The sequence below is a fragment of the Etheostoma spectabile genome, unplaced genomic scaffold (genome assembly GCF_008692095.1).
Source record: "Etheostoma spectabile isolate EspeVRDwgs_2016 unplaced genomic scaffold, UIUC_Espe_1.0 scaffold00018782, whole genome shotgun sequence".
Lineage (NCBI taxonomy): Eukaryota > Metazoa > Chordata > Actinopteri > Perciformes > Percidae > Etheostoma > Etheostoma spectabile.
In genome coordinates this window covers 10,507-23,392 of record NW_022604461.1, presented here as the reverse complement: position 1 = coordinate 23,392, position 12,886 = coordinate 10,507, and the positions used below count along the sequence as shown (strand labels likewise).

The 12,886-nt window shown below is 39.8% G+C and overlaps 3 non-coding genes and 1 pseudogene across 3 annotated transcripts; 2 read left to right on the top strand and 2 right to left on the bottom strand.

The window, feature by feature from the left end:
- Window positions 1-4,847: 4,847 nt before the first annotated feature.
- Window positions 4,848-4,966, top strand: LOC116682009 (uncharacterized; annotated as a pseudogene).
- A 4,915-nt stretch (window positions 4,967-9,881) lies between these two features.
- trnae-cuc (transfer RNA glutamic acid (anticodon CUC)) lies at window positions 9,882-9,953 on the top strand. Its single transcript has one exon. It is a non-coding gene; the product is annotated as a tRNA-Glu (tRNA).
- A 2,394-nt stretch (window positions 9,954-12,347) lies between these two features.
- trnak-cuu (transfer RNA lysine (anticodon CUU)) lies at window positions 12,348-12,420 on the bottom strand. The gene has a single exon. It is a non-coding gene; the product is annotated as a tRNA-Lys (tRNA).
- A 394-nt stretch (window positions 12,421-12,814) lies between these two features.
- Window positions 12,815-12,886, bottom strand: trnap-cgg (transfer RNA proline (anticodon CGG)). Its single transcript has one exon. It is a non-coding gene; the product is annotated as a tRNA-Pro (tRNA).

Genomic DNA, 12,886 nt, shown 5'->3' with positions numbered 1-12,886 from the left:
GTTCCTAAACGCATGCATACCACTGTACGCATGTATACCTGCATGCATTTCAAAATGTAGGCCAAGTATGTACTTAAAAAAAGAAACAGAGCCGTATTGACACAAAAAAAGAATTTGTCAGCAGAAAGCCCCATTTTAAGGACACACAGTAGATCTTCAATGAAATTGTAATTGCACTGCTTTGAAAATAGTAAGAACCTTCTTCATCACAAACCTGACGGTGCAGTACTTGATCCACATGGATCCACTTGCTGTCCCTCTGGCTGTTCCTCTCTCTGTCCCATTTATGTTTTCTTCTTCCTCAATCTCTTCTTCATGCTCTTCACCCGCTTTGTCATCCTCCTAATCTTCTTCGTCATCCTCCTCACCCTCTGTAATATCCCTTTCTGTGTCAGAGCCCTCACTTTCATCACACATCCTCTCTCCAAACTCACAAAACTCAATACAACAACAGGCTTACATGAACTGACAACATCAGTTATACAACTTACAGTTCTGAAGGACGCACACGATCTCAGCTAATTATCCTCCGGACAGCTTGTCTCTTTTTTTATTCTCTCACTTTTATCTTTGTGTGGCATATGCGCCCGCTCGTGGTGTGAGGCGCGTGTCAGCGCTATTCTTCTCACAATCACTCCTGATATACAACCTTTAGTACAAAACTAAAGTAACAAGCCAGTTTTGTAAAATTTAAGGAGAAGAAAGTACCTATGTTTATGTTAAAATGTACGGAGTAAAAGTAAAAAGTTGCCACAAAAATAAATAGTAAAGTAAAAAATATCTGAAAAATGAACTTGAGTACAGTAATGAAGTATTTGTACTTCGTTAATTCCTATCTCTGATGACCGTAAAGAGTAATATGTCCATGGTTTGGAAAACTGTACCTTCTGATAGACATAAGGCCACTTGGGTTATCTTTGGGCTGCTCTAAGGTCTGTTGGGTCAGATCATCTGTCAATCGCAAGATTAGCAATTCCATCCCAGTGTAAAAATCCCTGAAATTAACCAGACTAAAACGTGCCTGCATTCTACAATCTTGGCCTGTGCTGACCTCCTGTTCCTCTGATCAAACTAAAGTCTGGTTAACTGCAGGTTAACATTCTTGAAGTTGAAACCTAACATTCTAGAACGGAATATTAACATTCTAGAAGTCAAACCTAACATTCTAGAACTACAACATTGTAGAACTGTAAGTAAGATTTTCGGACCATAACTCTTACAATTCAAAAACTACATCTTATTGTTCTAGAACTGCAACTTAACATTCCAGAACTGCAGCTTAACATTCTTGAACTTAAACCTAACATTCTAGAACTGCAGCTTACCATTCTAGAACTACAATGTAACCTTTTAGGACTATGAGCAATCTTTTGGGAACGCAACTTATAACAATTCTAAAACTTCAACCTATTGCAACTTAGATTTCTAAATGAAAGCTTAACTTTCTAGAACTGCATCTTTACATTCTAGAACTTTAACCTAACATTCTAGAATTTAAAGCTAACATTGTAGAATGGCAGCTTAACATTCTAGAACTTCAACCTAACATTCTAGAACTGCCAAGTAAAACTTCAACCTATTGTTCTTGAATTGCAACTCAGATTTCTAGAATGAAAGCTTAACTTTCTAGAACTGCATCTTTACATTCTAGAACTTCAACTTCACATTCTAGAACTGTAGCTTAACATTCTAGAATTTAAAGCTAACATTGTAGAATGGCAGCTTAACATTCTAGAACTTCAACCTAACATTCTAGAACTGCCAAGTAACATTCTAGAACTGTAACGTTTCAGAAGTTTTAAGTGAAATTTTTGGACCGCAACTCATGTCGTGAGAAGTGCCTGGCTAGCGCAGTCGGTAGAGCATGAGACTCTTAGTCTCAAGTTCGTGGGTTCGAGCCCCACGTTGGGCGGTGGGGTTTTAGACAGTTGGAATGCCTAGGTTCTGCACTGTATACTGTGGCTGTGTTGGGGCAGATCATCTGTCAATCGCAAGATTAGCAATTCCATCCCAGTGCAAAAATCCCAGAAATGTACCAGACTAAAACGTGCCTGCATTCTACAATCTTGGCCTGTGCTGACCTCCTGTTCCTCTGATCAAACTAAAGTCTGGTGACAATGCATGTTCAAATTCTAAAACTTCAACCTATTGTTCTAGAACTGCAACTCAACATTCTAGAACTACCATGTAACATTTTAGAACTGTAATTAACAGTTTAGGACCGCAACTCTTAAAATTCTACAACTTCAACCAAATTTTCCAGAACTGCAACTTAACATTCCAGAACTGCAGGTTAACATTCTCGAAGTTAAACCTAACATTCTAGAACTGAATATTAACATTCTAGAACTCAAACCTAACATTCTAGAACTACAACATAGCATTGTAGAACTGTAAGTAAGATTTTCGGACCATAACTCTTAAAATTCAAAAACTACATCTTATTGTTCTAGAACTGCAACTTAACATTCCAGAACTGCAGCTTAACATTCTTGAACTTAAACCTAACATTCTAGAACTGCAGCTTACCATTCTAGAACTACAATGTAACCTTTTAGGACTATGAGCAACCTTTTGGGAACGCAACTTATAACAATTCTAAAACTTCAACCTATTGCAACTCAGATTTCTAGATGAAAGCTTAACTTTCTAGAACTGCATCTTTACATTCTAGAACTTTAACCTAACATTCTAGAACTGTAGCTTAACATTCTAGAATTTAAAGCTAACATTGTAGAATGGCAGCTTAACATTCTAGAACTTCAACCTATTGTTCTTGAATTGCAACTCAGATTTCTAGAATGAAAGCTTAACTTTCTAGAACTGCATCTTTACATTCTAGAACTTCAACTTAACATTCTAGAACTGTAGCTTAACATTCTAGAATTTAAAGCTAACATTGTAGAATGGCAGCTTAACATTCTAGAACTTCAACCTAACATTCTAGAACTGCCAAGTAACATTCTAGAACTGTAACATTTCAGAAGTTTTAAGTGAAATTTTTGGACCGCAACTCATATCGTAAGAAGTGCCTGGCTAGCTCAGTCGGTAGAGCATGAGACTCTTAGTCTCAGGGTCGTGGGTTCGAGCCCCATGTTGGGCGGTGGTGTTTTAGACAGTTGGAATGCCTAGGTTCTGCACTGTATACTGTGGCTGTGTTGGGTCTGTGTTGATCATCTGTCAATCGCAAGATTAGCAATTCCATCCCAGTGTAAAAATCCCTGAAATTTACCAGACTAAAACGTGTCTGCATTCTACAATCTTGGCCTGTGCTGACCTCCTGTTCCTCTGATCAAACTAAAGTCTGGTTAACTGCAGGTTAACATTCTTGAAGTTGAAACCTAACATTCTAGAACGGAATATTAACATTCTAGAAGTCAAACCTAACATTCTAGAACTACAACATTGTAGAACTGTAAGTAAGATTTTCGGACCATAACTCTTACAATTCAAAAACTACATCTTATTGTTCTAGAACTGCAACTTAACATTCCAGAACTGCAGCTTAACATTCTTGAACTTAAACCTAACATTCTAGAACTGCAGCTTACCATTCTAGAACTACAATGTAACCTTTTAGGACTATGAGCAATCTTTTGGGAACGCAACTTATAACAATTCTAAAACTTCAACCTATTGCAACTTAGATTTCTAAATGAAAGCTTAACTTTCTAGAACTGCATCTTTACATTCTAGAACTTTAACCTAACATTCTAGAATTTAAAGCTAACATTGTAGAATGGCAGCTTAACATTCTAGAACTTCAACCTAACATTCTAGAACTGCCAAGTAAAACTTCAACCTATTGTTCTTGAATTGCAACTCAGATTTCTAGAATGAAAGCTTAACTTTCTAGAACTGCATCTTTACATTCTAGAACTTCAACCTAACATTCTAGAACTGTAGCTTAACATTCTAGAATGTAAAGCTAACATTGTAGAATGGCAGCTTAACATTCTAGAACTTCAACCTAACATTCTAGAACTGCCAAGTAACATTCTAGAACTGTAACATTTCAGAAGTTTTAAGTGAAATTTTTGGACCGCAACTCCAATCTTGACAAGTGCCTGGCTAGCTCAGTCGGTAGAGCATGAGACTCTTAATCTCAGGGTCATGGGTTTTAGCCCCACGTTGGGTGATGGTGTTTCAGAGAGTGGGAATGCCTGAGTTCTGCACCGTATAATGTGGCTGTATTGTTGCTGATAGTCCGTCAATCGCAAGATTAGTAGTTCCTTACCAGTGTAAAAATCCCTGAAATTTACCAGACTAAAATGTGCCTGCATTCTTCGATCATGGCCTGTGCTGATCTCCTGTTCCTCAGATAAAACTTAAGTGTGCTGTAAGCTTTTTTTTATTAGCATAAGGCGCTGTGACTTCTTTGCTGGACGCAGAGCTGACAAGGAAACTGTATAGAGGACGTAACTTTTTTTTTTTTGAGGCACCATTCTTATTTAGAATTAAAATAAACAAGCAAAAAAGAGCAAAAAGCAAGTCAAATCCTTGATTCCAAGGTGAAGGTAGTTGAACTACTAGCACATACGGAAAAATGTGTACGTGAACTATTAGTGTGATTAAATGTAGTTCAGTATTCCTCAACCCCAACCCTAACCCTAACCCCCTAACCCCCTAACCCTAACCCCCCCAACCCTAACCCTACCCTAACCCTAACCCTAACCCCCTAACCCTAACTCCCTAACTACTAGCAAGCTACGGAAAAATGTGTACGTGAACTATTAGTGTGATTACATGTAGTTCAGTATTCCTCAACCCCAAGCTGTTTATTCAACAGTTTTGAAAACCTTCAGGTTTTCACGTCTAGAAATAGCTGGATTTCACCCACTGCACTTGCTTCCGGCCACACCACCCTGAAAGCGCCCGCTCTCGTCTGATATCGGAAGCCAAGAAGGGTTGGGCCGGCTTAGTACTTGGATGGGAGACCGCCTGGGAATACCTGGTGCTGTAACCTTTTTCATTAGCATAAGGCGCTTTGACTTCTTTGCTGGACGCAGAGGTGACAAGGAAACTGTATAGAGGACGTATCTTTTTTTTTTTTTGAAGCACCATTCTTATTTAGAATTAAAATAAACAATCTCACAGTGTTCAACAATTCAAGTAGGAGTTCAAAATACTTGCAGTTTGACCACATCATAAATAAATAATATGTTCTGGAAGACGACAAGTCACCCAAGTCTAAGTAAAGACAGAGGTAAGAAAATTGAGAATTAATTACAGTAATGAAAAATAGAAACTTGGAAATACATGAAAGCATTTATAAGTGTACCAACAGGCTAAATAAATGAATCAATGTGGAACAAAACAAATCAAAGAACTCTTGAAAATTCAGAAGTGTTAATTATAGTGCAAAAAAGAGCAAAAAGCAAATCAACTCCTTGATTCCAAGGTGAAGGTAGTTAAAGTACTAGCAAGGTACAGAAAAATGTATTTTTTAGCGACACACTATTTAGAGGGAGGGTTAAGTCCAACAGACTGAAACCTGAGGCCTTCAGGCTTCAGTACAGAGCAGACCGATAGACCACCAGCAAGTAACACCACTGATGCTACCTGCTGCAGACGGCGCTGAAACACTCACGGCAGGCAGAGGACAGAGAAGCAGCTATGTTTACCTGTTATCCAGCATACTATCAAGTCTACTAGGCAAAGGGCAGGATGTAATGTTGTGTTCACATACACGAAACATATTCACTTACAAAAATAAAGCCCAACGTGTAGGCTGTTCAACAAAACGGAGACTGACACACTGGGCATTACTTGAAATTGAGACACAACACCAAGCTAGATACCAAACGATCGAACCAAGGGAACGGACTAGCAACTAAATACATCTGAAGCACTCTTATGACAAACTCCACAAGCTAGCACTCCGACCATAGACTGTATAAATAAACGATATCACAGATCGATAATAATGCGTTTACTAGCAGCTGACTAAACCACAGAATCCAACGTCCCTCTCTACTGACCCTGAAGCTAGCTGATGTTCACCGTCTCAGGGCACATTGCTGATGCAGAATCTGCAAGCTGCTAGTTTCATAGTAAAAATCTGCCAACTCTGCACTAGCCTAAAGTAAACGGCAAAACCCGTGACTCCTCCGTGCATCTATGGTCAAACTGGGGTAACTCTCTTACATTCAGCTAACAAGCGATCCCATTGGATTAATGCGTCCAGTTACATTTTCCATTTTTTAGCCTCTATTTTCGTAAAAGAACAGGACCTTAACCATGTTAAGTACCAATATTAATATTAACACGATACATAAGCAGTCTATTTCCTAAAATGCAAAATGTGCTTGGATACAATAAAGGAGAGTGCATGACAGTAAGCTGCGCCCACACACACACACAGATACACACACGCACCGGTCACTGTCACTCCCCCCCAAACGATCCTGTACTGAAGGTGGATCCTGAAACTGATCATCCTCCATGAGTTGGTAGTCAGACACTACAGGCCTGTCCCTCACAGGCTCAAATGCGTAACCCGTGCCATTAAAACAACTTTTTTTTGTGTGTATATTATGTGCTGCAGCCGTTGTCTATATACATTCGCAGGTCCTACCATGCCAGTGACATCATCGATATTGTCAGTGTTCTGATACTAACAAACGCAATTTTTGTGCTGCTTAAAAAAAAGCTATTTTGATTTTTTTAATTAAAATTTTTTGTGTAATTCAATTGTAATTATCATTACCAGAGGTGGGTAGTAACGAGTTACATTTACTCCGTTACATTTACTTGAGTAAGTTTTTGAAAAAAATGTACTTCTAGGAGTAGTTTTAAATCACTATACTTTTACTTGTACTTGTGTTACGGGGGGTATGAGGATCGGACCCAAATGCAGTGAAGAGGAGGCAGGCAGGAGTAGGAACACAAACAGTTTTTATTGTCCAAAACACAACGTAAGCCTCGATGGAACGAACATCCAAAATCCAAGGAGGAAAAGGAAAATACCCCAAAAGATACAAAAACAAACAATAACCAGGATCAGGAACGAAATCAGGAACACTGCAACAAGGTGACGTAAAGACAGGGGAACAACCAGAATGATCCGACAAGAGACAAAGGAAACACAGGGGTTAAATACAAGAGGTAACGAGGTAATGGGGAACAGGTGAGACGTCAGGTGGATCACATTAGGGCGGGGCAGGACAATCAGACAAACAAAGTAAAGCTAGACTAAACGAGACAAGACAAGACAGGAAGCTGACTACCAAAATAAAGCAGAAAGCATAACAAACACACACAGGGAAACATAAGACAGAATCCATGACACCAGACTAGGGAGAAAACCGGGACGAAAACACAGGGAAGGCCAAACGGGAAAATAACCCCAAACAAAAACCCCAACCCACAACAACTTGAGTAGATTAGTGAAGAAGAACCTGTACTTTTACCTCTTTGGTATTCTACTCGTCATTGTTTTTACCCCAGCGTACGTCTCCTTTTAATGTTTTATTTTGACAGAGAGAGAGTCTTCCGCTTAAGGCTCTACCACGTGACTGTGTTCCGCCAATCAAACAGCGTTGTGCAGTCACGTGACCATACTCGTTCTCAGCGGCGGGACCATATACTGGATATATCTATGGGCGGGACGTGTTACCTTACAGTCGTAGCAAAACAAAGAATTGACCGTTGCCAAGGCAACACAGACGTGGAGGAACCCCCCGGCCTCATAGTGAAAGCATGGTTACCTTTTAGGAAAAGTGCGACACAGCAGCTACGTTATGCGGCGTCTTCTGTGTCGACCAAAACAAACGGACATGTGAGCGTTCAACAACTCAACCTCTAACCTGAGGAGACGTAGCGGTAGTTTTAGTTTTTGCTGTGGAGAGGTGGATCTTTGTCTTTTAGGTTACATACAGTATGTTTTGCACATGCAGTATCCATCCAAATTTAATGTGACAAGTCTCTCACTGAAGCTATTTTGTAATTAATAAATTAATTGTAATTTATTTTATTGATTGGATGAACAGTAGTTTGCCTAAATATGATTATTTTGTATTTTTGTCTGTCTGACTGATGCTTGTGTTAAGAAATAAATCAGACGTTACTCAACAGTTACTCACTACTTGAGTAGTTTTTTCATCAAGTTTTTCTTTCTTTCTTTTTTACTCTTACTCAAGTAATTATTTGGATGACTACTTTTACTTTTACTTGAGTCATGTTATTCTAAAGTCACAGTACTTTTACTTGAGTACAATTTTTGGCTACTCTACCCACCTCTGCACGTTGCCCACATGGCTACCTGTCTTAAAGGGGAACGGTCGGATGGTAATAATCATGTAAAGGGGAAACGGTGAAAGGTTACTTTTCTATCAAGCAGCAAAAAAGTATTAGCGTCAACATCGTAACGTCCTGCAATGTGACTTTCGCGCATGCGCACATCGCGATGTCGATGCTAAAACACAATATTGTTCAGCCCTAACTGACGGTATGCTTCAGTAAGCTAGTTTACCACTTTTATCTTGGGTAATGCCACATGTAAGTATATCTTAGTTTATTTAGATATCCAACATAGGTTATACTACGTACACTGTATAACAATACATTACGTGTTTCTTTATTTCATCTTACATTTTTGCTAGCCTGTTGTGTAGTTATATTGTTTTTACAATTATCTTTGTTTAATATCTGTGACTCATTACTATCTAAGTAACTGGTCATTGTGTTTTCTCCCAGTTTCACCCTTTGTTACTCAAATAAACGTGTTACAAGGATCCCGGTCACCAGTGCTTGATGGTGGAAGGTGTTTAGCTGCTGGTCAGATTGCACAGCGTTACGTACGTGAAGGACAAGACATATTTCATGGTAAGTATTTCCAGGTGATCTCTGCACCTCTAATCTCTGCACCTCTGTTATTCTAATATTACCATGTAATAAATTGAAACAGGCAGTTTTGCATTTTCCACCAATGATTAATGGTTGTTTGACAGTAACTACCAGAAGCATTTCCAGGTAATCACTACACCTCTGTCTTACTACGTCATAAAATAGAAACAGGTAGTTTTTCATTTTCTACCACTGATTCATGGTTTTTATTTTCAGAAACTACCAGAAGCATTTCCAAGTAATCACTACACCTCTGTTTTTGTATTATTACCATGTAATTAAATCAAAACAGACAGTTTTGCATTTTGCACCACTGCCTTCTAAATCTCTAGCCATGCGCCATTTCTTGCCTAAAACAATATAACCAACAATATGTTAAATTAAATTTGATAGATGTAACTCCCTGATGGTCTAATGGCTAGGATTTGGCGCCCTCACCGCTGCGGCCGGGGTTCAATTCCCAGTCAGGGAATGGTCAGGACTTGACAGATACAGATTTAAAAGAGTAAGTTTTTGGTTGATTTGTCAAATTCTTCCTCATTAGTTTAACGTTTTAAAGAGTACCATTTCCTTTAAATCAGACCCCGACAGCGGATGTATCCTTTTGTCATCATTGATGGGTCATAAACACTTCATCTGCCTCCATCTCAATAACAATTCTTTTCATTTTTTCAAGCAGTAACTAAACCCCTAACCAACATTTTTAACTGAAAACCAATGTATGTGAGTGTCAAGTAATGTTATTGTTGGATTCAGGTCCAAATTTTGACATTTTAGCGCAATGCAAAGGTGCATAACAGATTTTTTTTCTACATACCTGGAGCGATGCAAAGCAGGGGTGGCCAACTAGTCAAGGAACAGCAAGAGACTTGGTATTTAAGAATACAAACTGACTATGTGACAGATGTCTAATCTGTCATGTCCTGCCTTCTGAAGCTCTAGCCAGGCGCCATTCCTCGCCTAAAACAATATAAGTCATTCCAGTAAGTGAAAAGAAAACTCACATCTACAAAGATAAATTTGAAAGATGTAACTCCCTGATGGTCTAGTGGCTAGGATTCGGTGCTCTCACCGCCGCGGCCCGGGTTCAATTCCCGGTCAGGGAATGGTCAAGACTTGGGAGACTCAGGTGTGATGTTTGAAAGAATAAGTTCCTGGACTTGATTTTGATTTGTCAAATTCTTCCTCATTAGTTTAAATGAACTGACAGCATCAGTTATATGACTTACAGTTCTCAAAGACGCACACAATCTCAACTGGTTATCCTTTAGACAGCTAGTCTCTTTTTCTTTTCTCTCACTTTTTGTCTCTGTCTGGCCTTATGTATTTGCTTGTATTACATCAAGTGACCTGCATACCAATGACCGTAAAGATTAATATGTACAGTACATGGTTTTCAGAACTGTACCTTCAGATAAAGGTAAGGCCACTTGGGTTATCTTTGGGCTGCTCTATATTCACCTGCAGAATGATAAACCCTAGAGTTGGCTCTCTCCAGATTATTTAAGCAACAAAGGTCCCTGGGTGGACTTGAACCACCATCCTTTCGGTGGACAGCCGACTGCGCTGACCTATTGCGCCACAGAGACTGCATATGTCTGATGTTTTATGAGCGGGAGCTCGATCTTTAAGCCACAAGCATTTGCTTTATAGCTTTTTGAGGTTGCGCTGCACATGTATGCTTATCAGGCTATTTTCCTGTTACTCAGAAATTGAGGAAGCTGACTCATGCGGAAATGTAGAAGCTGGACGTGCATTGTCTTGTTCTTACATGTCAATTGGATTCTGACTTTGAATTAAAATATTTTGGCATCCAAGACAATTTGGGAACTGATGATGTATCAGTCATTGTGCTGGTGGTTTCTTGGTCACAGTAACAAGCTTGATCATTGACATACAGTTACACGCCATGTATCACAAAACTGTTGGGGGGGGGCCTTATGTATTTGCTTGGATTACATCAAGTGACCTGCATACCAGAATCAGAATCAGAATCAGAATCAGCTTTATTCGCCAGGTATGAGGACACATACGAGGATTTTTTCTTTGGAGCATTGTTGCTCACACTGTGCTTACACACAAAACACAAAACAACCAAAACAAAAAAATATACACACTAGTCTATACACACAATATATACATACTCTAAACAGAACAATACAGAGGCCGTCAGAGATGGCAAAAGTACTCACTGCCCGTGCTCAAGTAGAAGAACAGATAATTGTGTTAACAAATACTCTGGTAAAAGTAGAAGTACTGATTTAACTTCTTTACTTATGCTGTTTTTACACTTTTGTTTTTGTACAGACTTAACAACTTTTAAGGCTATTGTCACCGTTTTGACAGAGCCCTGCTTCCAGTCTCTATGCTAAGCTAAACTTGCTGCTGGCTGTAGCCCTTATTTTATCATTATCATTACTTTAATCCTGGTTTTAAGTACATCATGTTTGGTGCAGCCCAAGTTAACTATAGCATTGTATATTAACGTTGTCCCCATCTCAAAATAAAGTTTTCCAATGGGTATTTGTTCCAGTATGGGAATGTAGGCCATCACTTTGTGCCAGAGTCTCAGCCAGAACATCGGCATGAGGTGGAACAACGTACGCAACTCTGCAGGTAAAAGATAACATGAAACCTTGATAATGCAGGGGGGCGATAGAGAGATCTAATAAACCAGGCGCTTAACTGAATAAATGATCAAAGCAAGATCAATGTGGGAAGGATTGAGAGGAGGAGGGATGGTTTTGAGGGGGGGTGTTGGAGAGAGAGTTGGGTGTTGGATCCGTGTCCATCAGTTCTCTTCTGTCATTAGACTCTTCTATTGGGTGACAAGTCACCTGTGTCCAAGAAGGAGGGGGCGGGGGTTAGAACATGGCTGCCACTGAACACTGGGCTCTGACTAATGTTGAAGAGCCATTATGCCTATTATTTAACGTCAGGACAAGAGCTCAGTGCACACACTATAGGCTCTCCATACCTCTGTCACTAGGTGCCAGTTCTATGGAAAGTCTATTCTTCTTTGCTGATCATAACTCTCGCTGCAGCATGTGAAGTGTTATATCTTGGGTTGTAAATGCCAATTAACACATTATTTTCCTTTACTTTCCTTTCATTTGAGTGGAAAACACACACTAGGGCTGCACGATATTGACAAAATGTGATATTGCAATATTAATTATGAATACTGCAATAACGATATGTTTTCAGATATTTTTAAACATATGTAAAATTACAAAAAAGATTCATAACAAATTAAACAAGTTTTCTTACAACCAAGGTTTATTTCTACTGACAGTCTGTCGTTGCGCCACAAGGTCTACTTACTAATGAATATACACATCAACTTTCTTCTTGATTAATGCATATACACATCAACTTTCTTTTTGATTAATGCATGATTGTAGAATGCAGGCACATTTTTGTCTGGTTTTTACACTGGGATGGAACTGCTAATCGGATACTGGGCAGAACTCAGGGGTTCCCACTCTCTAAAACACCCCTGCCCACCGTGGGGCTCGAACCCACAACCCTGAGATTAAGAGTCTCATGCTCTACCGACTGAGCTAGCCAGGCACCTCTTAACCCTTGTGTTGTCCTTCGGGTCGCCAGGACCCGTGGTGTTGTACTTTGGGTTCCAGGGAGCCGTAGCATTGTTCTTTGGGTCCCGGGGACCCTTGACGTGGTCCTTTGGGTCCCTGGGACCCACAACGTTGTCGTTTGGGTCCTGGGGACCCTTGACGTTCCTTTTTGGGTCCCAGGGACCCATGACGTTGTCCTTCGGGTCCCAAGGACCTGTGGCATTGTCCTTTGGATCCCTAGGACCCGTGGCATTGTCATTTGTTCCTCACATTTTTACCCAGTTTTTTCTATTGCGTGCAGTTGAAGCAGGATATGAAAAGTTGCCAACATATCCTTATCTGTGTTAAACAGCTGTTACGTCCAGTAACAGTAACAGATTCTGCCATCAGGGCTCGTCCGGGAGTTGAACCCGGGACCTCTCACACCCGAAGCGAGAATCATGCCACTAGACCAACGAGCC